We start from the raw sequence: 26,232 nt of genomic DNA on the forward strand, positions 1-26,232 counted from the left end.
TCCATGTGACCCCCGCCCTCCTCCATGCTTCCCCTAAACCAGTGTTTCTTCACCTTCTGAGACTCCAGGCACCCATGGATAGACTTGAGGCACCCCTTGAAAAATGCCAGCTCTTATTTTTCACTTTTCTTGGGGGGGTTTTGTTTACAGAAACTGCTCTAGCAGTTTTTCTGTTGCAAAGAACTCTGAAAGACCACAGCTGTGGATGTGTATTTGAAGTCTCTGGGTTTGTCTTGTGAGTCAGGTTTGTAAACTTAAGTGCTAACATTGTGTGGCACCCTGTGGCACCCTTGAAAGGATCTTGAGGCACCCAGAGTTCCATGCACCCTGGTTGAGAATCACTGTCCTGAACCCTCCTCTTCTAGAAAACAAATTAAAAGTCAATATGATGTTTGACCAGATAAACTAAATTACTAAATGATGGGAAAAGGCAGCATTCTCCTTACATGATATTCAGGCACGCAGCATTTTTTGAAAGTATGACACACTGGGAGAGGCTTGTTTAAAAAATCTGGAATCTGCTGATGACTATTTTTGCAATCCATCAGAATTTAGGTCAGATTTTGTTAACTTTGGAAATAAGTGATGAAGTCTAGCAAGGTTTTCTTCTAGCATTGTGAAACAGACTTGCTGCTGCCACTGTTGTGATATAGCATTATTTTGAAAGAGTTTATTTTATGAGGATTAATCAGGAAGCTGGTTTTGGTTTATGGACAGTATGTAGCACCATAAATTAAGTAATTGCTTCGCGGTCCTTCATTTATCTAGTCTTGTGATTCTGTATATTTTTTACTGTAGCTACAGACAATACAATATATCTTTCAAAGCCAGCACCAAATGTCACTGAAGAGGTTTCACAGGTAATGATTTATCCAGTTACAAAATTAATTGATAACATTAAAAGTGAAGAAGTTCTAGAAAAGAACTTCCACACTTTTTGCTAGTATTACTAACCAGCTGACTGGTATACAGTGAGCTGTTTGTATACAAAATACTGGACTTCATAACCTGAATTTCAGTCTTCTGAGTGCCCAATCCTTCAGTCATTTTACTATTCCTTATACTATTTTGAGTGCTTGCATGATGGGAATAAAGTTAAACACATGCATAATTGCTTGTAGGATTGCTGTTTTACCAAATAAGTATTTAAGGGTCAAGTTCTTCTTGGATGTGCATGAAAAACTCCCATCAAACTGAGTTGAATTAGGTTTCAGACAACAAAAGCCTGATATTCCATTGTTTCAAAGCAGCTGTCATTTTAAGTGTGAAGGTTTTGTTTTATCTGAGTGATAACCATTTCCTCTATCACTTGTACTGTAGGCTGTGATAGGGATATAATTTCTCCAAATGGGTAAATTCTTTCCTCTCCAGTAAATTAGAAAATAACCCTTCTAGTCAGGTGCATAATTTTGTGCCTCTGCTTCTCATTGTCTCTTCTTGGATCTCAGGTGTTCAGAAAATAAATGCTGTTGCTTACATTCTTAGATACATTTGTCTGTCCTTTAACCACAGAGATTGTTTAAAACAGACCAGTTGATTTCCTGCCTACCTTTTAAAAAAGAACGTTTACAAAACTATTATTTACAGTTTATTTCAAATAAATTGTTCAATAATAGTCAAGGGACTTTTGTGATCCAGGAATGAGTTTTCATGGGAAGAGATTGATTTCACCTCTCATCATTACACTGCTTACTCCTGCTTTAAAAAAAATCATGCTGAAGAACACAATACATAAGGCAAACCATGTATGCCATATACATGCCAGTCATATATGCCAGTCAGTAATGAGTAAAATTTGGATCAGTGGATCATGGGGTGGGGCAGATGCCAGAGGGCCTGATACTTGGTCAATAGGGAATAATACTGCTTTGGCAATCCCCATCCTGCAATATTTGTGCAAGTTTTTCTGCTGTTTGTGAGTTGTGATTCTGCTTGTAAATTACAGCCTTAGTGTATGTGGGAATAGTGCCATGAGAACAAGGAACAGGTTTCATATATATTTCAGGTTGAACATAAAATTCCTTATGGAAGATTAGGGGAGGATATTATAAACCTGCAAGTGAGAGATGAGGTAAGGACATTCTATACCTGTCAAACGCTACAGCATCATTTCCGTGGACCCATTTCATAAGTGTTGTGTATCTTCTATTCCCATTGATTTGTTAAAAGGGCTTAGCACTTCATAGTATTGCATTGATTATTTATTTATTTATTTATTTATTTATTTATTACATCAACTACACAGATATTTCTTTCCTGGCTTGTTCTCTCTTCCCAAATGTCTCTGTTCGTGCTTTTAATTTTTGTCTCCATCACTTGAATACTTGGCAAACATATGCCCTTAATTATGCAGGATTGAAGTCTCCAAGATCATTGAGTACCATGTATTGCTCACATTTGTGAAGGGCAGAGAGCATACAGGTTTCCCTCACTTTGTGGGTTCTGTATGTGCCAATTCGCTCTTATGCGATGACTCTTTTTATACCAAAAATTCCTTCTGTGCGAGGTAAATTCACTCTTATGATATCGGTGTGGTGGAAGCTACAGTCAGCTGCTTTGTGTGGTACATTGTGGGAGTGACGTGCACCAAAATATGGTCCTCTGTGTGGATCTGTGCTCTTTGCTCATTGTCTGAGAGACGCGTTTCTGTAGTTGCCATCCCCATTATGGTAACATTCACCACCACCCTGTGCTTGTGTGTACCGTCTGCTGTTGGCGAGTACCAAAATTGTCATGTAAAAGTGGTAGAAACGTGTCTGGGGGTTGGTACAGTCAAGGTCTTGGAACGTATCCTTATTTGTTACATTGTAAAATGTGTTCCCTTTATGCTAATTTGAGTCATGCACCGTTTTTCAGGAACACATGTACAGCATAAAGCGAGGGAAACCTGTATTTGTCCATTTGCATTTCATGTTTAGTTACATTAGCTTGGTATTGACTACCCTGTACACTGATGTAAACAGACGGGACTGAACTGACTGACACAAGAGTATCCTTCCAGTCTTATGTCCCCTGAAGGGATTGAGCTGTTTGGTGCAGTTCAGAGATGAGTGATGCGTATGGGATCGGTACAGTCAGGATATCCAGGTGCATTCTCTTGGTTAAGCTTTGTTGCTGAGGTCTTTGATGAAACCCAGCCAAAGGTTTAGCTGCTGCCTACAGGAGGAAGTAGGTAGCAATATTAGTGCTTGCCATTTCTACTCTGTTACCTTAATGAATGAGGTGTAGTTTGCTTTCATCGGTGAACTATGCCCAGTTTCTGTTTTTGTCTTCTTGCTCTGCTCTCTACTGAATAGTTGGGTTTTATTAAATATTAATCCTTTGGAAGGAAACATTTTCAATATTATTTTTCTAAAGGATGCTTAAGCAGCAATCATGCAGCATAACAACAGCATTTAAAGAGTTATTGCAGGTCTTGCTTGTATTGTCACAGATATCTAATTTAAGGAGGGGATTTGAGTGGAGAATTTTAATGGTGCAGCTCATGGATGGTAGCCAGGAAGTCTGGATGTAACTTTTAGATTAGATAAACTTCTTTCCTATGCTATAAATCTAATCCTGGTTATTCATAACTTGATAAAATCTAATTTATTTTCATGGTTTACTGTGCACACTTATGATGAATTGCATAGATGAAAGTATCCTTTAAAAAATGGGGGAGGGAGATGAGCCATTCTTGTGATACCTGCTCACACTCAGTGTCTTAACAGAGATTGGTATAGTCAGGCTAGCTCAATGGCATGTTAACTTACAAGGGTCTTGTATTTCCAGTCTTGAAATCTGGATTAGAACAGAAGCTCAGATCTTTAGTCTGCCAGAGAAGTTGCATTTTTGGCTTAACCAGTGCATGTCACTACCGGTGTGACTCATACATAGTATTTCTGATGTAAAAATTATAGTGACTTCAAAGCATGTTTGTCTTTTGGATTTGTGTGAGCTGCTTATCAGGCCCAGAATGTGTTTCAGGCTTGGATGTTATTAAATTGAAGCACTATAAAAAGATTACTCAAATGCCCAGACACTGGCAGTGCAGATAATGATGTTCTCCAGCCTCCTAATGGAAAAAAGGCAAAGATTATGTAACTTATCTGTCTGATATTAAAATAATTCCAGCTTTTAAAAAAACAAGTTTGAAAAATGCCCTATGGACTTTATATTTAATAAGGACAAATGCATGTTTTGAGAGTAACATTTACAGAGTGTTGGAGTCCCAGGCTGTTTTTAGGGATGTTTAATATTATTATCCTGAGATCTAAAGGACTAGAAACTCATTACTTTGGAGCATTTTTAGCTGAAGCTCAAGAGATCCCTTCCCCCCGTTCTGAACCTTTGTTGGAAGAGAGAAGCCTGTTGTCTTAATTAGCCTTCTAACTAATCAAGGCATAAATGAAAGTGTACACAGCTGAAGGATGATGCTTCTGTTTCAGATGTTCTTATTTATTTGTTCCTCCAAACTGGACGTGCACAGCAGAGTTATCAGTTTATGGAGGCAGACTCGTGTATGGTTTGGATGGAGGGGAATGGTGAGAGGCCTCCTATATGTAACTGGGCAGTGGTTATAAGGTAGGCAAGGTTTTGGCTTCGGTATTTTAATATGATCTTAAGAAGCAGAATGTCAATATGTCACTTGTCTTTCAGTAGGTTGTTTTATTAGCAGTGTGATTTTGTGTAGCAGTTACATTTGCCACTTGTACTTGTGTGCTAGGAGTTTTTGACTTTCAAACACAATAGGAAAGCCTGTGGGACTTACCCTGAACCACACAGGAATATGGTCCCTATGGGGAAATGCATTAATTTCTGAATTCAAGGATTCTTTCTGATCAAGGTATGGAGGTTTGGATGGAGCCGGAGAAGGGATTGCTGCGTCATGGACCAGTGTACTACACTGGCTGTATGTCAGGATAAATTAACCTTCCTGTTTCTGCATGAATGACATAGATTTCAGAGACATTAGGGCTGGAAGGGACCTCGGAAGATCATCAAGTCCAGCCTCCTGCCCCAGGGGCAGGAAGTCAGCTGGGGTCCCAGCAAGATAAACATCCAATTTTCTTGTGAAGGCGTTCAGAGTAAGTGCTTGAACCACCTCCAATGGCAGGCTATTCCAGACCTTGGGGGCTCGGACAGTAAAGAAATTCTTCGTTATGTCCAGCCTGAAATGGTCTTGCAGGAGTTTATAACCTTTTGACCTTGTCATCCCTTGGGGGGTTCTGATGAACAATCATTCCCACAGATCCTGGTGAACACCCCTAATAAACTTATAGGTGGCCATCAGATCGCCCCTGAGCCTGCACTTTTTCCAGGCTGAAGAGTCCCATAGTTCTCAGCCTGTCGTCATAAGGTCTGTTTTCCTGACCTCTGATCATGCGTGTGGCTCTTCTCTGGACTCTGAGAGAGAAGATTTCATTTAGAATTAAATAAATCTGAATTACAGAAGACATTCATTGAAAGATCAGTATTTGGCTTAAGTCTTCCAATTTTGGTTTTTCCTTGTAGTAAGAAATTTTCATAATTGAAATAAAAATATTAATTTGTGGTACGAAGGCATTCTTGTTATAGTTAAAATCAATCTCAATCGTATCAAATTTAAAAAAATGTGAAAAAAGTTTTCTACGTATGTCAAATAAAGCTGTGTGAAACAGCACCTTTCTGATTCGACTTCCGTTTCAACAATTCAATGCAACAGTGCTTCGTTTAGTTTTGTTTAGTTTCAAAAGCGCTGTTCCGTTTTGTTTTGTCAGAACTGTTTTGCTGTTTCAACGCTGTTTTGATGTTTTGCCCATAGGTTATTATGGGGAAACATAAAATGAAGCAGGCGGGCAGATCAGGGCTACACACCCCCAGCAAGACTCCAGCACAGCCCCCACAGCCCTCCCAGGGGGTGCCAGTGGGCCCCCGATCTGCCTGCCGGCTGACAGGAGCCAGGTGCTACCGCCTGGGGCCAGTGGAGCCGGGGCAGATCAGCTCGTGCAAGGATCCACTGCCCCAAGCTGAGTGATCCTTGGTTAGCTCGTCCCTGCACAAGCTGATCTGCCCTGGCCCCGTACTGAAGCTGACTCAAGGAAGGTGCGGGGCCGGGGGCAGATCAGCTTGTGCAGGGACCCGCTGCCCCGATCCTGAGGCAGGGAAGGGTCCCTGCACAAGCTGATCTGCCCTGGCCCTGCTGGCCCCAGTCTGTTATCTGGCAGGTAGATTGGGGGCCCACACCCCCAAGAGGACTCTGGCACAGCCCCCACAGCCCTCCTGGGGGTGCAGGCGAGCCCCTGATCTGCCTGTCAGATGACAAGAGCCAGGTACTGCCACCTGGGACTGGTGGCATCAACAAACTTCCCAGTGCTGGTGCCAAGCGGCAGCACCCAGCTTCTCATCTGGCAGACAGATCAGGGTCCACACTCTCGGGAGGACTTCGGCACAGCCCCTGCAGCCCTCCCGCGGGTGCAGGCAAGCCCCCAATCTGCCTTCCGGATGACAGGAGGTGGATGCCCTGGCTGGGACCAGCGCTGAAGCCAGTAAGCCTGGCTTTGAAACTTGAAACATTTCAAAACATTCAAAACATTTTGAAACGTTTCCTTTGTTTTGTTTCAAAGCTGTTTTGAAGGCTTTTGTTTCATTTTGATTTCACTGTTTCAAGCTCGAAACGCATCGAAACAGCTTCAAAACGAAATGCCAGGCAAAATTTCGCATTGCATAAACTACAGTATTTTAGTACAGATATGTACTGCTGAAAAGATACAATTTTTTTGTCTGTGTTCCATTAATATTCCATTGATGTTGGCAGTATCACATTCCATGTAAGTTGCAAAACTCAAGCAGCTTGGTTGGGCAGACAGGACGCTAAGCTGAAACTAGGAAAATCTGGTTTCTGTTTCTGCCTTTGCCACTGACCTTCTGTGTGAACTTGGATAAGTTACCCTCCCTTTTCTGTCTCTTCTCCCCTCCTGCCCCTCCACTCTTAAACCCTCTGTTAAGCTGTTCTGGGCATGGAGTGTTTCTTATTTGTTTGTACAGTGCCTAGTACAATGGGGTATCTACACATTACTGTACTGTAAGTCAGACTGGCATGGGATATTTAATTATTAACAAGCAAATGCGGTGTTAACTGTGTTACGATAAGATTCTAACCTGGTTTTGAGGTTGAAGCAGGAATCATGTAGCTATTTGACAGAACCTTTTTTCTCTAACTTTGTTATTCAGTCACTCCTCTATAACTGCCAAATATCTCTTCATTTTAGACTTTAACATTTTTAAATGCAGGTAAGCACATTGTCAGTGTTAGGTATTAATGTCAGAATAAATTATATTATTTGATATGCTGCAATTTCTTACAGTCGGTTACTTTTTCTTTTGAGTGTATGGCTTTGCAACCCTACTAATATTCTTTCAGTATTTTGTGTGTAATATTTATTGCATACCATATTTTATGTATTACCACCACTAACCTCTGTAAAATTATGCCAACACTTCAACAGATGGTAGCTGTGCTTGATCGTAAATTGCTGGGATTTTGTTGGAGGACAGTGCTAGATTTCTGCTTTGCGTTATAGTATAGTCTTACAAGAAATAGCTATCTTGATGATAATTCAAATCAGGATAAGAGGCACTGTTTTAAAGTTGGTAAGTTTTAGTATTCATAAGTTTATGGGTTTAATAATGAGGTGGACAACACATCTAAGCCCTGTTTATCATAACGTCTCATGTGTGTTGCCACTTTTTAAAATCTATCCCCTAGAACTGAATTTTGAATTACAGTAATGCAGTCAAGGGTTATGATATCATGACCACATACTTTCATAATGACATCATAGTATGGGAACTTTACTTTGCAATGTGATGATGAAATGGTGAGTCCAAAATACTGTATTTACTCAAATCCAACATGAGGTGACCCCCTCCCATTCAGCATGGGGGGAAGCCCTTCACTTTCGATTCAAGTACAAGGTGGGGGAGGTGCAGTGACTGTGGCTCCAACTCTGACCCCATTATCTGGCCCCCCACCCCCACAGTGTGTGCTCCCCCTGTCCCCCACCCTGGTTTCCCACTGCCCTACCGCCATTTGCCTTCCTGTTACAGTTCTGGCTCCATTTGGGGCCCTTTCCAGCATGGAGCATGTGCTGATTCCGGCCTCCATGTGGCCATACAACAATGGAAGGGGCAGGCTGGGAGGTGACACAAGTGACATGGGACAAAGCTCAGAGGGACACACAGGCACTAAGGGGGGCACAGCCTGAAAGACCTGGGTTTGAGCCCTAGGGTGATTCAGGCAGAAAGGGAAGGAACGTATATCAGATCTTAGCTGCCCTGACTCCACAGCTCATATGGCACGTGTCCCTTTATATACTAGGTTGACTAGGGGTGGCTTTCAGCATAAATCTAGAGCAGTGATTTTCTGCCAATATTCTAGGGAATCTTGGGATGCCGCCAGACTCTTTGAAGGGTGCTGCAAAGTGTGAGGAGATAAGCTAAGTGTGTGTGTGTGTGTGTGTGTGTGTGTATACTGCCTGAACAATCCCCACTGTCCAGCCTCTCTGCAGGGAGATAGGCACTATAATATATTATAGTGCCTATCTGTCCCCCCTGCCATTTCTCTCTCCCCCGCCCCGCCTCTCCCCCCACCCCACACTTACCTGCTGTGGGGGGTGGTCTGTGTCTTCATCTGCATCTGTGTGTGTGTGTGTCTGTCCTCTGGCCAGCCCAGCAGCAGCAGGCACGTGGCTTTTGGAGCAGCAGCAGCTGGGTGCGGAGTCCAGCCTGCAGCAGCAGCTGCTTCCGCCCCACTATTGCGGCTCCATCCCACACTCTGCCCCGGCTATACAGCCCCTGCCCCAGCCCCACCCCCTCCCTCACAGTGGGTGCCTCTATCTGCCTCTCCCTCCCCCCTTAAAAACAAAAAAATATATAAAGGGGTACATAAGCTGAAACTTTGACGTGGAAGGGATTACTTGTTAAAAGAGGTTGAAAACTGCTGCTCTATTGGATTGTGCAATGTAGAAAACTTACTTTTTTCCAACAAGCAGGCACACACACACAGACTGCCTTCTACAGACATAGTTTCTTAACTGTGTAAATATCAGTAATTATGCTTCTTTAGGAAAGTCCATACAATTGAGTCTCAATGCTTACTCCTTTTGCAAGTGAAAGAAATGCATCAATCGTTTTTCATGGATGAGCTATTCCCCTAATCCTGTGGAAATTGCTTTAACTTCCTGTATTTCTGTATTGTGGGTATGCTATGTGCTAAATCTATTTTCTTTTGACTCAGAGTCAGAATAAAAGTCAGTAATTGATTCCAATCAAAATGGGTAATCATCGTTCTAAATTCAGAATATTACATGACAGTACCCCTGAATAACAAGATTTCAGTTTTCATCAGAGTGATTGGTTATCACATCTGTAGGTACTGCTGTCCCTGCTCAGTGAAAAGAACATCATAATAGTAACGTTGTGCATATTGGATCAAAATAAGTGCTGCAGTTTCTGTGAACAATCTTCAAAGGACTTATTTGAGACAGTATTTAGAACATTAATTCTGTCAGAAACATTTCAGCTTCATGGGGGTAAGGGCATATTTTACTGGAAGTTTTGGTCCCATAAGAAATTAAGTGTATTTTCAATCTATTTAAGCATTTCCTTCCAGCCTCTAGAATGGTATGATAAGAATCTAATGGATTTTGCATAATTTTTTAAAAAACGAAATCTAACCACACTGTAGCATAACGTTTATTGCAGCTTGTCTACCTCTCCTCCCCACTCCCCCACCGCCTCTTCTTGGTCTTAATTTTCAGATTAAACCATAATGGATTTCTATGAAAGAACTTTTTTTCTACAGAGAGATCAAAAAGAGATTTTAAAAGTTTTGGTTGTTGCCAGATGTTGAATCATGTGTAGGAAGGCTCAGATCAAGTGTAGTATCACTTGGATGTGTCTTCATAAATATTAAATTTAATGCTGTAAATTCAGCAGTCGCAATGCTTGGTCCAGGCAGAAGTCAGGGCAGAGTGGCATCTTAGAGACTAACTGGTTCAAGGAAGCATAAGCATTTGTAGGTGACTATGATAATAACATCTATTTACACCTGCTATAGCATCTGATGCAGTAGGCTGTTGACTACAAAAACTTATACCTTTTGGAACCAGTTACTCTAAGGCAGGGGCAGGCAAAATACAACCCATGGACTGGTTCCAACCCACTAGGCCATTCTGTCCGACCTGTGGGGCCCCTAAAAAATTAGAAAAATAATTATTATTTTCCCATGGCTGCCTGTCAAAGATGACAAGGTGCTAGTGGCAGCAGGATCCATGAGGAGCCAGCGGAAGGCAGCAGCAGCAAGGCCCACCCAGCCCCACCCTACCATCAACTCCCCAACCCTAACCCCAGCTTCTGCCTAGCAGAGGCTTCTGGCCTGCCAACTCTGAGGCTGTTCCCCTGCCCTCCCTCTGTCTGAAAGAGAAACTCGGATAAAAATGGGCGGAGGAGGGGAGGGATCTCAGGCACAGCAGGATCCAGCCCGTCCCAGCCAGCACCACGTGGTTCCCAGCTGGCTTCTGCTGTGCCTTGTGGTCCTGGCCCTGTAAACAGGAACTGCACGCTGCCTGAGTGGCAGGCGGGGGTGGGGGTGGGGAGAGCAGTGGAGGCACGTGGGAAAGGAAGGGAACTGGCAGGGGAAAGCAGTGGCAGCAGGTTTTTTTCATAGATTTTCATAGACATTAGGGCTGGAAGGGACCTCGGAAGATCATCGAGTCCAGCTTCCCGCCCAAAGGGCAGGAAGTCAGCTGGGGTCATAGGATCCCAGCAAGATAAGCATCCAGTTTCATCTTGAAGGTGTTCAATGAAGGCGCTTGAACAACCTCCGGTGGCAGGCTGTTCCAGACCTTGGGGGCTCGGACAGTAAAGAAATTCTTCCTTATGTCCAGCCTGAAACGATCTTGTAGTAGTTTGTGACCATTCGACCTCGTCATCCCTTGGGGCACTCTGGTGAACAAACGTTCCCCCAGATACTGGTGGTCACCCCTGATAAACTTGTAGGTGGCAGTGGGCAGGAGCGTGGGGCCCCAGGGCCAGGGCCAGTAGCAACAGGAGCCAGCTGGCAACTGCAGGGGCTGGGCTGGCTCCATTTGTGTTCTGTGGTTCCAACATTGCAGTTGGGAACCGTGCGTTGGTGGGAGGTGCCTGGCCAATCTGGCCAGCTCTTCCACACTGCGTGGTTTCCAGCTGCAGTGCCAGGACCCATGCAGTATGGCACAGAGCTGGTGGGGCCTGTCCCAGTGGTGCTTGATTCCCACGCCATTGGGCTAGGCTGGGATGGGCCTGTCTGGCTCTGTGCAGGTCCTGGCATTGCAGCAGGGAACCTCATGGCATAGCATGGAGCCAGCCAGGCACCTACTGGCACCCTCTGGTTCCCGGCAGTGCGGCACTGAGCCAACCCGACCCAACCTGGCCCATCCCCTCCAGGCAGCACACCGTTCATGGCTGCAATGCTGGGACCCATGCAGCACGGCACAAAGCTGGCTGGAACTTCCCTGCAGCATGTAATTCCCAGCTGTAACACCAGGAACTGCCCGAAGTCTGGCCTGATGGTGCGCTAGTACCAGGAGCCATGGGGAGTCCCACGCCATCAGGCTGGACTGGCTCGCCAGATTCCTGGTACTCTAGCTGGGAGCCACATGTGGATGCACAGAGCCAGAGTCCCACAAGCCCCATCTTGCAGCCGGGAGCTGTGTGGTGCCCTCCCCCACGTCCACACAGATACAGCCCCTCACAAATCCCAGACCCACCCACCCACACACACATCCACAGCAACTCAAAAAACCCCATACCCACCCACCCACACCCCCTACACCTCTCCACATGCCCCCACATCCTCTCCCCCCCAATGTATGAGTAAGACTTCATTTTGAGCTATTATGCCATCACCTCTATATACACAAGAAACCGCATACAAATCAGGACAAAAATATTTTTGAGATAAAGTAAGTTATAGTAGATGTGTGATTTTTTTTATTTTTTTTTTTTTAATATACAATTTAGTTTTTTTGGTTGAAGATGGTAAGCCCCCTCTCAAAAGGAGTACTTCCATGGCAAGTGGAGGGACTTCTGGTCACAAAGTCCATGGGTTAGGGGCAGGACTTCTGGTCCCAAGATGGCTATCAGGAGGTGGAGCACCTGTTGAGGGGCAGGGCTACCTTTGCAGCCCTCGACAGCTCACCAAAACTTGTTAACTGGCCCTCCAGCCAAGCTAATTGCCTGCCTCTTTTGTAAGCCTTCTCTTAGGCATTGCATTTATCATGATATTAACATGTTAATCATGCAGTAAATTGCATTAAATACATGAACATGGCAAACCAGCCACAAGGTTGTTCCACATTTAATGGGGAACATCTTTGTGGTTGGTTTGCATCACACTTTAATCTTAATGTGTGGCATGGAGGTCCCCAATCCGCAACTGCCCATGTCTTAGAACATGCAGCCAGCTGTACCTGTACCATTGACAAGCCTGAGGTGCATGCAGATAGCTACAGGTGCACCTTTTCAAGGTCTGAACAAGCAGGGAGCTCAACACTGGTAACTGGATTCCTGATGCAGGGCTTCGTCCTGTGTGACCTGGATCTTGAAAAGATGTGTCTACTTTACAGTGAGGTGATTGGGATCTGACTTTTATCCCTGATCTCCCAAACCACATATCCTGCCATGCATGTGTGGAATGGCACGACTTGCAATTTTTGGGATCAGATAAAATTTGTCAGATAGCAATCATGTGACTAAATTAATATCTGCCAGGTTCCGAAGTGGTAGCCTGCCCTGCCTTCTGCTTGACTTCAGACTAGCTCAGATGCCTACCTATTTCTGATTTTAGGTCCAGCATTTAATTTTGTCTCTATTAAAATATATATATTCATTCTGATTCTGCATATAAGAAACAAACTGAAGGATAACGTAATGGGTGTAATGTTGTCATAATCCTACTAATATAATGGATTTATGTAGTATTTGGTATCCTGAAACTTCATTTTTTTTTTTCAATGGTTTGTTCTCTGTCTCTCATTCTGTGTATAATAATGCTGAATAATAAGCAGGCAGCAACCTCTGTACCTTACCCCATTTATCCATGTCCCTTCGGTTCTGTGGAAGGAGAATGGTAGGCTTCCTAGCAGGAGTTCATATCCGTCAGATCAATTCAAGTTTGTCAGATTCAGGTTCCCCTGTAGTGCAAGAAAACAGGCTTCTAGAGGTAGGCTGCAGGAATAGTTTCCAGCTCATGTAGTCAGCTGTTCCCTCTGACCAACATTTTGTAGTTGACAGATTTGTTTCAAAATGTACTTTATTCTTTCCAAATCTTCAGTTTATTTTAAGATGCTCACAATGTTTAGTGAACATTATCCAGGTTCCCAAAACATAAAAGTTGCCATAACAGAAGTATTATTATTTCTGCCATTCATTAGTTTAGTTCTTTGGTGATTGTTTACCATGCCACAGAAGTGCATCAAGCCAGGAGTTTCTAGTTGCTGTGAATTTACTACTCATCCAGTGTTCAGGTCAATTTATTCACATAAACCAACTCAGAAGTAAAACCTCCCAGGAGTTACTTCAGCAAGGGTAGTTCAAGGATATCCTAAACAATTTCTGGTGGGGGTAAGACCTATCACATGGTACACATGCACAAAAAAATGCAGTGTAAATGGATGTGATGTAATCTAGTGTGTGTAAAGTATAAATATCTAATGTAAATATAGAGGGTATTGGGGGGGTGGAGGGCACCAGCTCCAAGAAATACAAGATCATCACTTCTGTTACTCAGTGGGTTTTTTTCTTGATTAAAGATCTTAAATATGTGTTCCATTTCTTAAATGTAATGTAGTTGTCTGAATTATTGTTGACATTTAACTGATACATTAGAAAAATAGATACCTGGAATTATATCTTGGAAATATATAATTTGTATGTCTTGGGGGAAGAATATACTTCTTCAGTGTGAGTTCACCAAAAGGTGAAGGTTACAGCACTTTATGTAATCTGAATTACCAAAAAAAACAAATCCAAGTTGGTGAAACATGATTCTTCCCCAACCATCTTGAAATGTTGCTTAACTTAAAATTGTTGGACTTGCAGTAAACTATAAATGTTTTAATAATCAGGAAGGCCCCTTTGGTTCTGTTGTCTCATTCTTTCCCTGGGGCCATCAGGGAGCCTATGAGAAAATGGGTTATCTAATAATATATCAAAGCAAGTCCCTCAGCACTAGATTTTACTGAGTGAGTGACAGCTCTAGCATCATGCTTTTCTTATTAACTGGAGTTCACTTGGCTGTCTTTGGATAAAGTGTAGTTATACTCTGAAAACTGAATATAAAAATGACATTATGAGGTTTCCACATTTACTATGCTTGAGACCATTCCTAAATCAAAAGTGCTTATTTTATAAATCAGAGCGTGCAGATTTTTTTCTGTCTACGAACTTGGTGAACCCAATCTCTGCTTTTGCAGTCAAACTGCTGGTATCTTTTCTTCTCATGTCTCATTATCAGAACTCCATTGACTGTAATAGATATTAAGGAAATCTACACATTTTAAATAAAAGTTCTGAGACATTAAGCTACTGTAAAAATGGCATTGTGGCATTCCTGCAATTTAGATAAAAATGCAAAAGATTCCTAGGAGCCTTGGAATACTTTTTAGCCATTTATCATTTCTGCAAATTGTGATTTCAGAATTGCATTCCCAAGAATTTCCACTCAGAATTCAAACAGCTAGGTGCTAGGTGTGTCACTAATCCAGTAAAATGATCCTCTGATTGAAGGTGAGAGAGAGACATTATTAAAAATGAACCTTATTAAAAGTGGAACCTAAATAGCAAATGGAAATTCTGACAGTTCAGGCAATTAGTCTGATTATCTAAGTCAGACTTGTCCAACTTTGGTGTAGTTGGAGAGCCCCCAGGTTGCACACCTTTTTCCCCCCTCCTCCCTGCAGCCACATACGACACACTCCCCCTTCCCACAACATGGGCAGTTACTACATAGTAGTGAGAGAGGTGGCTACAGGGGTCTATGGGCCGCATGCTGGCCCTTGCAGGCTACCAATTGAACAGCCCTGATCCAAGTCAAGAATTAGCTATTTATTACAGAGAAACAGTATACAGACTTAAAACTTTTTTGAAGTAATGACAAACTTAGAAAACTACCATCGGTGCAATACATCTACAGTTTTAGGTGACTGAAAGGATTTAGTGTTTGGCTTTGGAGCACACTTTCTAAATACTGTATTTTAGTATAAGCGGGTGCATCTACACAAGATACTATTAGACTAATCTAATGTGTAGTCAAGTATTACTGTCTACATGTGCATGGCAATTACTGCTCAGCAGATTAGTCTAATGTACTGTTTTCTAGTACCTATAGATACAGGTACTAGAAATTGGTACATTAAACTAATGCACCAAAGCATGCCTGTAGACGCTGCCTAGGAGCAAAATTGCAGCAGGGGGCTGTAGGGGGTACGGAGAGCTGTCCTGGCTCAGTGGGACACTGCCTCCCAACCACATGGGGATCAGGACCCATGTTGGCTTTTGCTTTTTGCTATGCATGAGAAACATTTCGCTCATCATGTCTCCCTGCTCCATGAAGAACAGGAGAGGTCCCGATCTTCATGTGGCTAAGAGGTAGCTGCCCAGCAGCCAGGACAGCTCTTCTATGCCCTGTGGAGATCAGGACCAACCCCCATGCCCCCCACCAGCTCGGGGCAGGCATCCGGGGAAGCCTGGAGCTCCGCCTGGCTGCTGCAGGGCCACAGAGAAGGGCAGGAGCAGCCCTAGACTGAACTGCTTCTGATGGGCATGAGTTCAGATGTGTGTGAGGGCACAGTTTAATGTGCCTGAATTTTCTGTGCAGAAAATTCAGGTGCATTAATTGCACATGTAGGCACACCCATTGTGTACTTTACTGTATATTTCTATATACATGGTCTGACTTATTCCATCTTTTCTTAAAAACAATTAGACTATATATATCTATATAGACATAGATATATATAGATATAGAGTCTAATTGTTTTTAAGAAAAGATGGAATAAGTATATATGAAAAAAAAAAATATATATATATAATAAAAACAACCTAGAGTAACATGCAGCAAAAATACAAATTCTGTAAGAATATTTGATCCAACAATGAAGTTAAGAGATATTTTCAAAAGTGATTAAGTTTGAGGGACTGACAAAAATTGAAATGAATTATTTGAACAGACTGAAAAGTTGCAAAATCTCCAACATTAAGTCATTAGAATCCCATTAAAAGTGTGGGTTTCAGTATTTTTTATACTGAGATCTTCGCTTTCTCTCCTATCCAGCTGTGTGTTCTAAGAAGGCTTCCCCTGCTATTTGATGGTATGGAAATAGAAGGTGGGTGCAAACATCCACTTGAGAAGCTTGGATTGAAAGGAAAGTGTCTATAGTAAAATAGCTGAGAAATTATCTAAATGTCAGAATAGCCTAAATGGACATGTTTTACCTTCATTCTATACAGCAGGGCTGTCCAGCTGGTAGCCTGCAGGCTGCACATGGCCCCTGAGGGGTTAAGCTGCTGCCCCAGGGCTCCTGGACCAAACCCCTGGCAGCTTCAGATGTTGCTGCTGCCACTGCCAGAGTCTCTGGGCTCTCTCTCCTTCCTTCAGCTTCTGCTTCCTGCCCCTGTTTCAGGGGCTGGTGCAGCACAGAGCAGATGAGAAAACCTGCAGCCAAGGGGACTTATGGGACCCAGGGATTTCACACAGTGCAGGAGTGTGGCACAGTACAGCAAGGCAGAGGTGCCCTGCCACATGGTGATGTAGCAGTGCCAGGATGTAGTGGGGGTGCCTGCAAACATGCGCAGAAGTAGGACAGCTTTGCTATACAGGAAAGATCAGTATTGTACCTGATTGAACAGGATCCATCTAAAATTTAAATCTAAAAACACAGAGAAAAATTGTAATGATGATCATACTTTACACTTAATAATGCTTTTCATTTCAGACTGAAATCACTTTAAAAGTCATAATTAATCTTGCAGTATTTTAAGGATTAGGTTCATCTCCATTTTTCAGATGGCATAAATGAAGCACAGAGATGCTGAATGATTTAGCAAAGTAATTTACATTCTGTGTCAAGAAGCAGGAGACCCTGTGTTTCTTCATTCTTAATCCTACGTTTTAACATTAACAGCAATACAAACTATTTTCCTCAGCCCTTCTAGTTCAAGTCATCTTTCTTTCCCTTCCTGCATAACTAAGAGACAGCCAACAGATTGTAAGACAGGAAAGATTGTGATATCAAAACAATTGCGAAGTAGGAGACAGAAAAAAGAAACATAAGTCAATGAGAAGTAAATTAATGCACCATATTTGATTCATTGGAGAGTTGTTGCAATTCTATCATCGTAATATAAAAATATTTATGTTGTTAAATGACGAGAATAATAAATCCCAGTTTGTTAATCATATGTTACTACATATGCTGCCAGAAATCTTATTAGCCAATCTGATAACTCAATTCTTGTTGCTTAGTTTGGCATTGCAAAGGAGAGTGCATCTTATCTGGGCAGGAATATCTAGACAATTAGCAATTATGGAAATTATGCTGAAAAAACAACCTAAGTGATTTTTAAAAACATTCGTTAATAGAAAATTGAGTTCAGAACGTCTAACGTTTTAAACAAGTTGCTGCAAATTCTAGTCTGATTTAATAGTATTGATTGTAATGGAGCTTGGAAGCATGGTGGTTTAGATATTTGTGGGAATGGAAAAAAAATTTCTGATTTGCAGGATTCTTTGATAGTGACTCCTGTTTAGTATGTTTAAAGAAGTGTTAGCAAAACTGTTACACAGAATAATAGAATTGTTACTATGAAAATGTGTTTACCTTTGGCGTAGTCAATTTACTTTGTTATTTTGTTCCCAAATCTGAACATTACTTCATCTTTAAAATACCAGAACCTGATTTTAAATGACTAAAATAACCGTAAACTTCTAGTCATCTGCTACCCAGTTGATCCCGTCTTTCCAAATCTTAGGCTGTTGAGGCAGATTTAGAAGCATGTGGGGAAGAAGGGCAGGAGCAGTCCTGGATTGGAGCAGGACAGAAAAATAGCAGGTGCCTTCAAAATCTTTAGGCACAGGTAACATCAGCAGACTGCATTTGACAATGTGCATCTGAGCATTCTTATCCTTCTCATGATTTTTGGTGCCCCAATGTGTCCATTGTCTTTTGCAACTTCATTACCACCTGCCTCATTCTCCCTGGCTCACTACTCCTGTATGTTCTCCCAAGTCTCTATCAGCTGTTCCTCTGCTCTTTAATTAATCAGAAACACTGCCTTTCTGATTGCCTTACCTGTCCTCTCAGAATATGTTGCAGAAACACCAAAGTGCAGCTTCCATGATGTGAAGTAGCCATTACTGATCACTTCGGATCCTGCAAGATGCTTAGTGTCCTCAGCAGCAGTTTACATTTTTTAAAACTAAATCATAGAATCGGAATAATAGAAAGTTAAGGTTGGAAGGGACCTCAGGAGGTCATCTAGTCCAACCCCCTGCTCAGAGCAGGACCCTCCCCAACTAGATCATCTCAGACAAAGCTTTTGTCTACCTGGGTCTCAAAAACCTCCAAGAGTGGAGAGTTCACAACCTCCCTGGGTAGCCTGTTCCAGTGCTTTACTACCCTCCTCATGAGAAAATATCTAACTTAAATGTCCTTTGCTGCAACCTGAGACCATTGCTTGTTCTGTTGTTGGTCACTGTGAACAATTTCACTCTATCCTCTTTGGAACCGCTGTTCAGGTAATTGAAAGTTGCTATTAAATTCCCTCTCGGTCCATACCGTAGCAAGGAGGGGGCGAGAGGGGTGACCACCCTGGGTGCTGAAGTAAAGGGGTGCCAACAGGCAATGCCCAGCTGGGGCGGGGCACAAGACGGAGCTGTGTGTGGCTTGTTTGCGGGGGCATGGGGATAGGGTGTCTCCTGCCACTATGTGCACTCCCAGGCAAGCATGGGGCGGGGGGGACATGCGCCCTCCGGAACTGTGCATGGGGCAAGGGTGGGCTGCTGCTGCAGGCTTGCCCCGGGTACCAAACTTCCTTGCTATGGTACTGCTCTCAGCTTTCTCTTGTCCAGATTAAATAAGCTCCATTCCCTCAGCCTCTCCTCATAAGTTGTGTGCCCCATCACCCTAACTATTTTAACTGTCCTCCATTGGACTCTCTCTAATTTGTCCACATCCTTTCGGTAGTAGGGGGCCCAAAACTGGACAAAATACTCTAGACGTGGCCTTAGCAGTGCCAAATAAAGGGGAAGAATAATTTCTTTCAGTCTTCTGGCAGTGTTCCTACTAATGCAGCCCAGCATACTGTTAGCCTTCTTGGCAACAAGGGCACACCGTTGGCTCATATTCAGCTTCTTGTCCACCGTAACCCCCAGGTCCTTTTCTGCAGAGCCGCTGCTTAGCCAGTTGGTCCTAAGCCTGTATCAGTGTGTGGGATTGTTCCAACCTAAGTGCAGAACTTTGAACTTGTTTTTATTGAACCTCAGGAGATATCTTTTGGTCCAGTCCACTAATTTGTTGAGGTCTCTCTGAATCCTAGCCCTACCCTCCAGTGTATCTACTATTCCCCCCAGCTTGGTGTCATCTGCAAATTTACCGAGGGTGCAGTCCATCCCATCTTCCAAGTTGTTGTTGAAGATGTTGAAGATGGGATACTGAACAAAACCAGCCCCAGAACCAATCCCTAGGGCATTCCACTTGATACCAGCTGCCAACTAGACATCAAGCTATTCATTACCCTTTAAGCTCAACAATCCAGCCAGTCTTCTATCCACCTTACTGTCTATTCATTCAACTTGTAGTTCTGTAGCTTGCTTGTGCAAATGTTGTGGGAGACTGATTTTGGCAAGGTTTTTCATACAAGGTATATCACGTTCACTGCTGTCCCCACGCTCACAGAACCAGATATCTCATCATAAAAGTCAATCAGGTTCGTCATGCATGACTTACCGTTGGTGAATACTTACTGACTGTTCCTGATCACCATTTTTTTCCTCCAAGTGCTTAGAAATGCTTTCCTTAAGGACCCGTTCCATGATTTTTTCCAGGGACTGTGGTGAGGCTTACTGGTCTGTAGTTCCCTGGATCCTTCTTTCCTTTCTTAAAGATGGGCACTATATTGCCCTTTTCCAATCATCTGGGACCTCTCCCAATCACCATGAGTTTTCAAAGATAATGGCCAGCAGTCTGCAATCACATCAGCCAACTCCCTCAGCACCCTTCCTCTGGTGCATCGTGTCCAGCCCCATGGCTTATACACGTCCAGCTTTTCTAAATAGCCCCTAACCTGTTCTTTCACCACTGTTGGCTGCTCACTTCCTCTCCAAACTGTGCTGCCCAGTGCAGTAGTCTGAGAGCTGACTGCCTGTGAAATCAGAGGTGAAAAAGGCATTGAGCACTTCAGCCTTTTCCTCATCATCTGTGGCTAGGTTGCTTCCCCTGTTCAGTAAAGGACCCACACTTTCCCTGATCTTCCTCTTACTGCTGACAAACTTGTAGAAACCCTTCTTGTTACCCTTCACGTCCCTTGCTAGCTGCAACTGCAGTTGTGGTTTAGCCCCCTGATTTCATCCCTGCATGCCTGAACAATACTCTTATTCTCCTCCCTAGTAGTTTGCCCAAGCTTCCATTTCTTGTAAGCTTCCTTTTTGTGTTTTAGCTCACTGAAGAGTTCCCTGCTAAGCCAAGCTGGTCTTGTGCCATACTTGCTAGACTTCCTGAGCATTGGGACATTTTGTATCTGCACCCTTAGTAAGGTTTTGCGGTTTTTTTTTAAGTACAACCAGCTCTCCTGGACTCTTTTCCCTCAGGCAGGTCTCAGTTCCCTGAGTTAGTCAAAGTCTACTTTTCTGAAGTCCAGATTCCTTACTCTGCTGCTCTCCTTCTTTCCTTTCCTCAGGATCCTGAATTCAGTCATCTTGTCACTGCTGGCCAAGTTGCCAGCCACTTCTACGTAGCTTGTAGAAGTGCACGACTCTACCTTGCAGGGTCAAACGGTATCTCGTAATCTTTTGTCTATACTGAATCTGCTATATCTGCCGCAACAGAGGTCCTACCGAGATGAAAACAATAGTTAAGCGATTGTGTACGACACGAACAGTCAAAAATTAAATAAGTGCAGTAATTACATTTTAGACTTTTTTATGTGAACAAAAATGCAGGTTAGCATGTCTGTCAAATTGTATAATCAGTCCTTTTATTATTTGAGTGGTGTTAATCAGTTCAAAAGAACTGAAACATATAGAAATGACAGTTGAAGGGAAGGGAGAAGAGTTGGACAGAAATGAAGAATTTCTCATTTATTCAGTGGTGCCCAGAGTTGTTAAATTTCCCCTATTGATCCAAAGGCTCACATTTATCTGGGTACTTTCTGTATGGCTTCCCTCCACAAACTTCATTCTCTGCACGTAGAGACCTGTGAGTTGGTCGCTCTAGACTGTGCGAGTAATGCGAGGTTAGAACTGATTGGAAACTTGGGACGTATTCTTCAGAAATGCTTTGACAAAAAATTCTTCTTTTGTTTTTGTTGAAACTTTCTGCAGTAAATGTTAACTTTTTGGCAAGCTGTTGAAAGTCTTTGTTGGTTTTGGGTTTTCCAATAAGTACTGATATTTTCTACATAAAGTGGAGAACTTTATTTTGGGAAAAACTGTTTTGTCAAAAGCCCAATTTTTTTTATTGAATAGCATGTCAAATGAAAATGGTTGACTGCACTATAAGCAGAGGGAGAGCCTTCTCTGGGGAAATCCATTTTGAGTGGAGTTTTCAACTAAATGTTGCAACTTAACAGTGAGGTTTCTAACAATGGAAATTACTTCCAAAATATGGTTTCCTTAACACCCAGGGGGAATAATGCTATGGATAGAGTAGACTGGGGCAATACGATTGACATTATTCCTCTAGTCATAGGATGTCAAAGTCATCTAGCCCTGCTGGCTGGCTGAGCATCCCTGAGCTGGTCTGCAGGCTAGAGTGGGACTAACCCCCTGTGGAGTGGTCGTGGTGCTGGGTCCAGCCTCTGCACCACATGTAGCACATGCCAGCCCCCCAGGGCCAGCACAGGGCATGTGCTGCTTTCAGGCTGGACCCAGCACTGCATGTGACACATGGGGTCTGCGGTGCTGGCTGCATGTGGTGCCCTGGACTGACTTCCTGTGTTGTTTGCAGCACGCACAGTGTGGGGTCCAGCCTGCATGTAGCATGTGGTGCTGAACCCAACACGTCAAGCTGGTTTAGCCTGAATCTGGCCCTCGGCCCGTATGTTTGACATCCCTGCTTCAGCCATAATCCTGGACCCGTGGATTGGTTGGAAACTATGTTCTCTGTGAGGGGTATATGAGTCTGGAATTCTAGAGGAATGCCCAGCATTGGCAACGCATAGGGGGGTGTACACGGGTGCACATGCACCCCCCGAGATCAGCCGTGCATGCCCTGGAAGCTCTAGCCGTGCCATTGGCTCAGCAATCGGCCACTGGGGAACCTCCCTCCCCGCCCCCCCGTCAGCAATCGACTGCTTCCCCCCCCCGACCAGTGATTGGCTTCTGGGAGACCCGCCTTCCCACCCCATCAGCAATCTGGTGCCCCCCCAGACTCAGGGGGCACCACTTGCGCATGGTGCCCAATGCTGTTGGACCAACTATAATGACATGACTTAGAGAGTGTCTCCCACTCACAAACGCTGAAGTGGTGAGTTGCAGTGGGACTTGTTTTCACTTTCCAAACACGCTAAAAAAAATAACATGCCTTGGTTGGTTATTATGGCACAGCAGAGTGCTTTCTTCCAACAGCTCGGAGTGCTGAAGGTATTGGGTCGAGTTCAATTTTATTGAAATTCTAGTGTGTGCAGCTCTAGTATTTTTCAAATTGATGCTTTCTCAGATCAGATGTTGAGTAATTATTCTGCTGAACTATTAGAAAAGGAAAATATTGAAGAGATGTTATTAAGGGCTTTCAACTATCTTCTCTGATAAAGAAATCTGACTGTTTCAGAACTTGCTGCAAGACCTTCTTACCCCTCCTATATGGTAAACTTCTCCACACTGGAACAATGGAAACTAGAGCTTGAGCTGTCAAATGGTAATGAATTTTGGTCGCTGCTGATAGAATTGAATTTCAGCCAGTGACCCTTCATTCCCTGACCCCCCTCCAGGCTTATGCCAGTTTAAAGGAAGGAAATATATTCATGGATTGAACAAAATGAAGGAATTTTATCTCTGTTTTTTAAAGGTTCTCTAGCAAAATTAATCCTAATTTGTTATAACATCAAAAATGGCATTGTAAAGTAACATAGTTTGGTCCAGTCTCCTATCTGCTACTGTCTGCTCTGGCATTTTAATAAAAATTGCAAAAAGCAGCTGTGCTGGATAAGTTGAGACCTTTTTGACCAGAGAGAGTCATTGACATTTGGGCAGAGATAGCTCATTAGCAATATTAACCAAGGGTTTTGCTTTCAGCAGAACTGCATTTCATGCATTAAATTTTATATACAGAAAGATAAAGACCTTGCAGCTCCTAATTAGCAAATGTAATAAATGGTACACAGTTTATGGTTGTACATCAGGAACATTAATTACAGTTACAAAGTCACTGCATTTAATAATTTAATTTGTCAGTATCAATCAAAAAAACCTTGCTGATGATAAGACAGGACATATTTACAAGCCTAGGGAAAACATTGTTTCTCATTGTGCTAAATTAAGAAGGGTGCCAAGAACAGATTATGGTATGGCCAGGTTCTGGGTATTTATTTTTCTTCTTTTTTTCCTTAATCCTGTATGTAAGTAACATTTGCTCAAGATACGTGTATAGTAAATAGTACATATGATCAGACACTATTTTCTTTTTCATTTTGACTACTTTTTCTGTTTTTGTCAAACCAGTTGTTTAAGCATGTACCCAGGGCAACTGACAGCTACAACTTCTGCTACTCTGCTGAGGTGGCTGTATCTGTGTGTTACGTCCTTTAATGGTCAAATTTCTTTTAGCTGAAATTCATGACTAAAAATAGTTCAGCAGTAACGTTACTTGTTCAATAGATGTCGGCAACAAAAATATTGATTGACTTAGCAACAGGTTAAGCAGGATCATCTGGTTTTTGTATCATTTAACTAGATTGTGTTTTATCATCGTTTTCCTCTGGGATAGCGACCTCTTTCTCCATCCTCTTGTACCTCACTTTTTTAAAAATGATATCTAACTTATTCCTATCTTGTACCTCACTTCTTTTTAAATGGAATCTAACTTATTCCTATCCTTCTCTGCCTAATTACACGTTGCAATGGGAATTTGTTTCCTGTTTGTTTATAGCTTAGCCCTAATAACAATACACTAATATGTGGATGCGGCAGTACTCTTACTAACGTCCTTTCAGGTCTCTGTCATGTTCTGCCAGAGAGACCTCTAATTTTTAGTAAGTGTCATGGCAAACACTCTGAAGCGCTGTAGGTAGCAGCAACACCCTAACATGATGACTACTAAATCATAGGGTAATTAAATTAACTTTAAGTTCACTAGACAGTACTTCCAGGAATCTGCAGCGCGTAGGCAGCCACCACAAATGAAAAATGGGCAGGTATGGATGCAAAAACGCCTGGGTGTCAGTCCACAGTTCTCACTGTTGTATTGCTATCATACAGCACAGAGGATAGCTGGGAATGAAACTAAGGCTGGGAGGAGCTCAGGTTAAAAATAAGTAATTGGCAATCCCAAGAACATTTAATGCGCTCTCTGAAATAGTGATAAAGTTACAAGAGGTTGAGGGCAAGAGTGTGGCCAGAAGATTAGCTTCAAGGACGAATATAAGACATGAAAATGGTTTCTAGTGTATGAAGCAGACTCTAAAACATTACACACTAACATATGAGAGTAGTTAGTAAAGAGCTTTGCTAGGGTTGATCCACCCCTTGCATAAGATTTCTTGCATAGTTGCTATATGAAAACTCAAGTTAGAAACAGAAATTTTCAAATGTCATCCTATATCTGTTAAACACTGCTGCAGTTTTTTACATAGCATTTTCAGCATTAATTGGACTGGTGCAAAATGAAACACGATTTTGCCCACTGTTAAAGCTTTTGTTTGTGGGGAGGGAAGGGCAAACAGAATTGTAAATTAGAAAGAAGCAAACCATTTTTACAGTTCTGACCTAGTCTCAGTTCTTTAACCTGTTTACTCAAGCAACAGGTTGTATTTTAGTTCACAAAAAATAATAGACAAATATTCTTCCCTTTTATGTGGACAAACCCAGTCACAATGGAATCATGTTCTTTTGCTGAGAGGAAAATGGGCCTGCTTTCATAAACCTCTTTAAGAGGAACAAATTTGTTCAACTGGGTTGGAACACATGCAAAAATTATGCATTTTTTGAGGCTGGGGAAGGTTTATATTTTGTAAATTTGGGTTCCAAATGACAATGTAAATGATCTATTACATAGTTTTATGGTCGGACAGCTGCTGCTCACGAGCAAGGAAGTCAAGGGAATTACATATCCTCCAGCCATCTAAAGTTGCAGTCCTGTCAACTATTATTCATGGCAAATAGCTTTCAAGAGTTATAGTCAGGATATTTAGATCTTTTTAAAATGTACAAGATTGTTGGCATGAATTTCAGTCTAGGTCAAGCAAGATGTCGCAGGGCACCTCGGTGCCCCTGCTCCTGGAAAGGAGAAACTGCCAGGGAGAGAACCCTGGCAGAGCCAATTGAGCACAGGTGCGGGTTGCCGGAGCAACTAAGGGGAGCCAGCTGGCCAGAAGGGGGCAGGGCCTGGCCCTTATGAAGCCCAAGGCCGAAGCCAGGCTGGCAGTTCTCTGTCAGCAGCCAGAGAGGCAGGAGCTCCCTCAGCCAAGATATGGGAAGGAGCCTGAGTTGCAAGTACAGCTCCTGATAGCCCTGGAGGCTTGAGCTATGATAATGAGTTACAGCCTAGGGGCTTGTGGTTTTGGCTTTGTGTTTGTGTTATTACACCCGGAGGTTTGGGTGAGGCTGTAGGGGTTGGAGGAGGCCTCAATCACAGGGACCCCAGAGAGTGTGGGGTGCCCTAGCGGCAAGAGGGCGCATTATCTGCATAGCGCCAGGGAAGGCGCAGCTCGCACGCCGGGGCGTGAGCAGCTGGCGGCGAGGAGCGCGGCCAGTGGGTCACGGGCTCAGGTTGCGGACGGGGACCTAGACCCCCGGGTTGC

The 26,232-nt window shown here is 43.0% G+C and overlaps 1 protein-coding gene across 3 annotated transcripts in view; it reads left to right on the plus strand.

Moving 5' to 3' along the window:
• The window catches only part of MCC (MCC regulator of WNT signaling pathway), a 370,732-nt gene that overhangs the window by 107,506 nt on the left and 236,994 nt on the right, over nt 1-26,232 (plus strand). The gene's annotated exons all lie outside the window — the stretch shown is intronic.

The sequence above is a fragment of the Alligator mississippiensis genome, chromosome 3, assembly GCF_030867095.1.
Source record: "Alligator mississippiensis isolate rAllMis1 chromosome 3, rAllMis1, whole genome shotgun sequence".
NCBI classification, from domain to species: domain Eukaryota; kingdom Metazoa; phylum Chordata; order Crocodylia; family Alligatoridae; genus Alligator; species Alligator mississippiensis.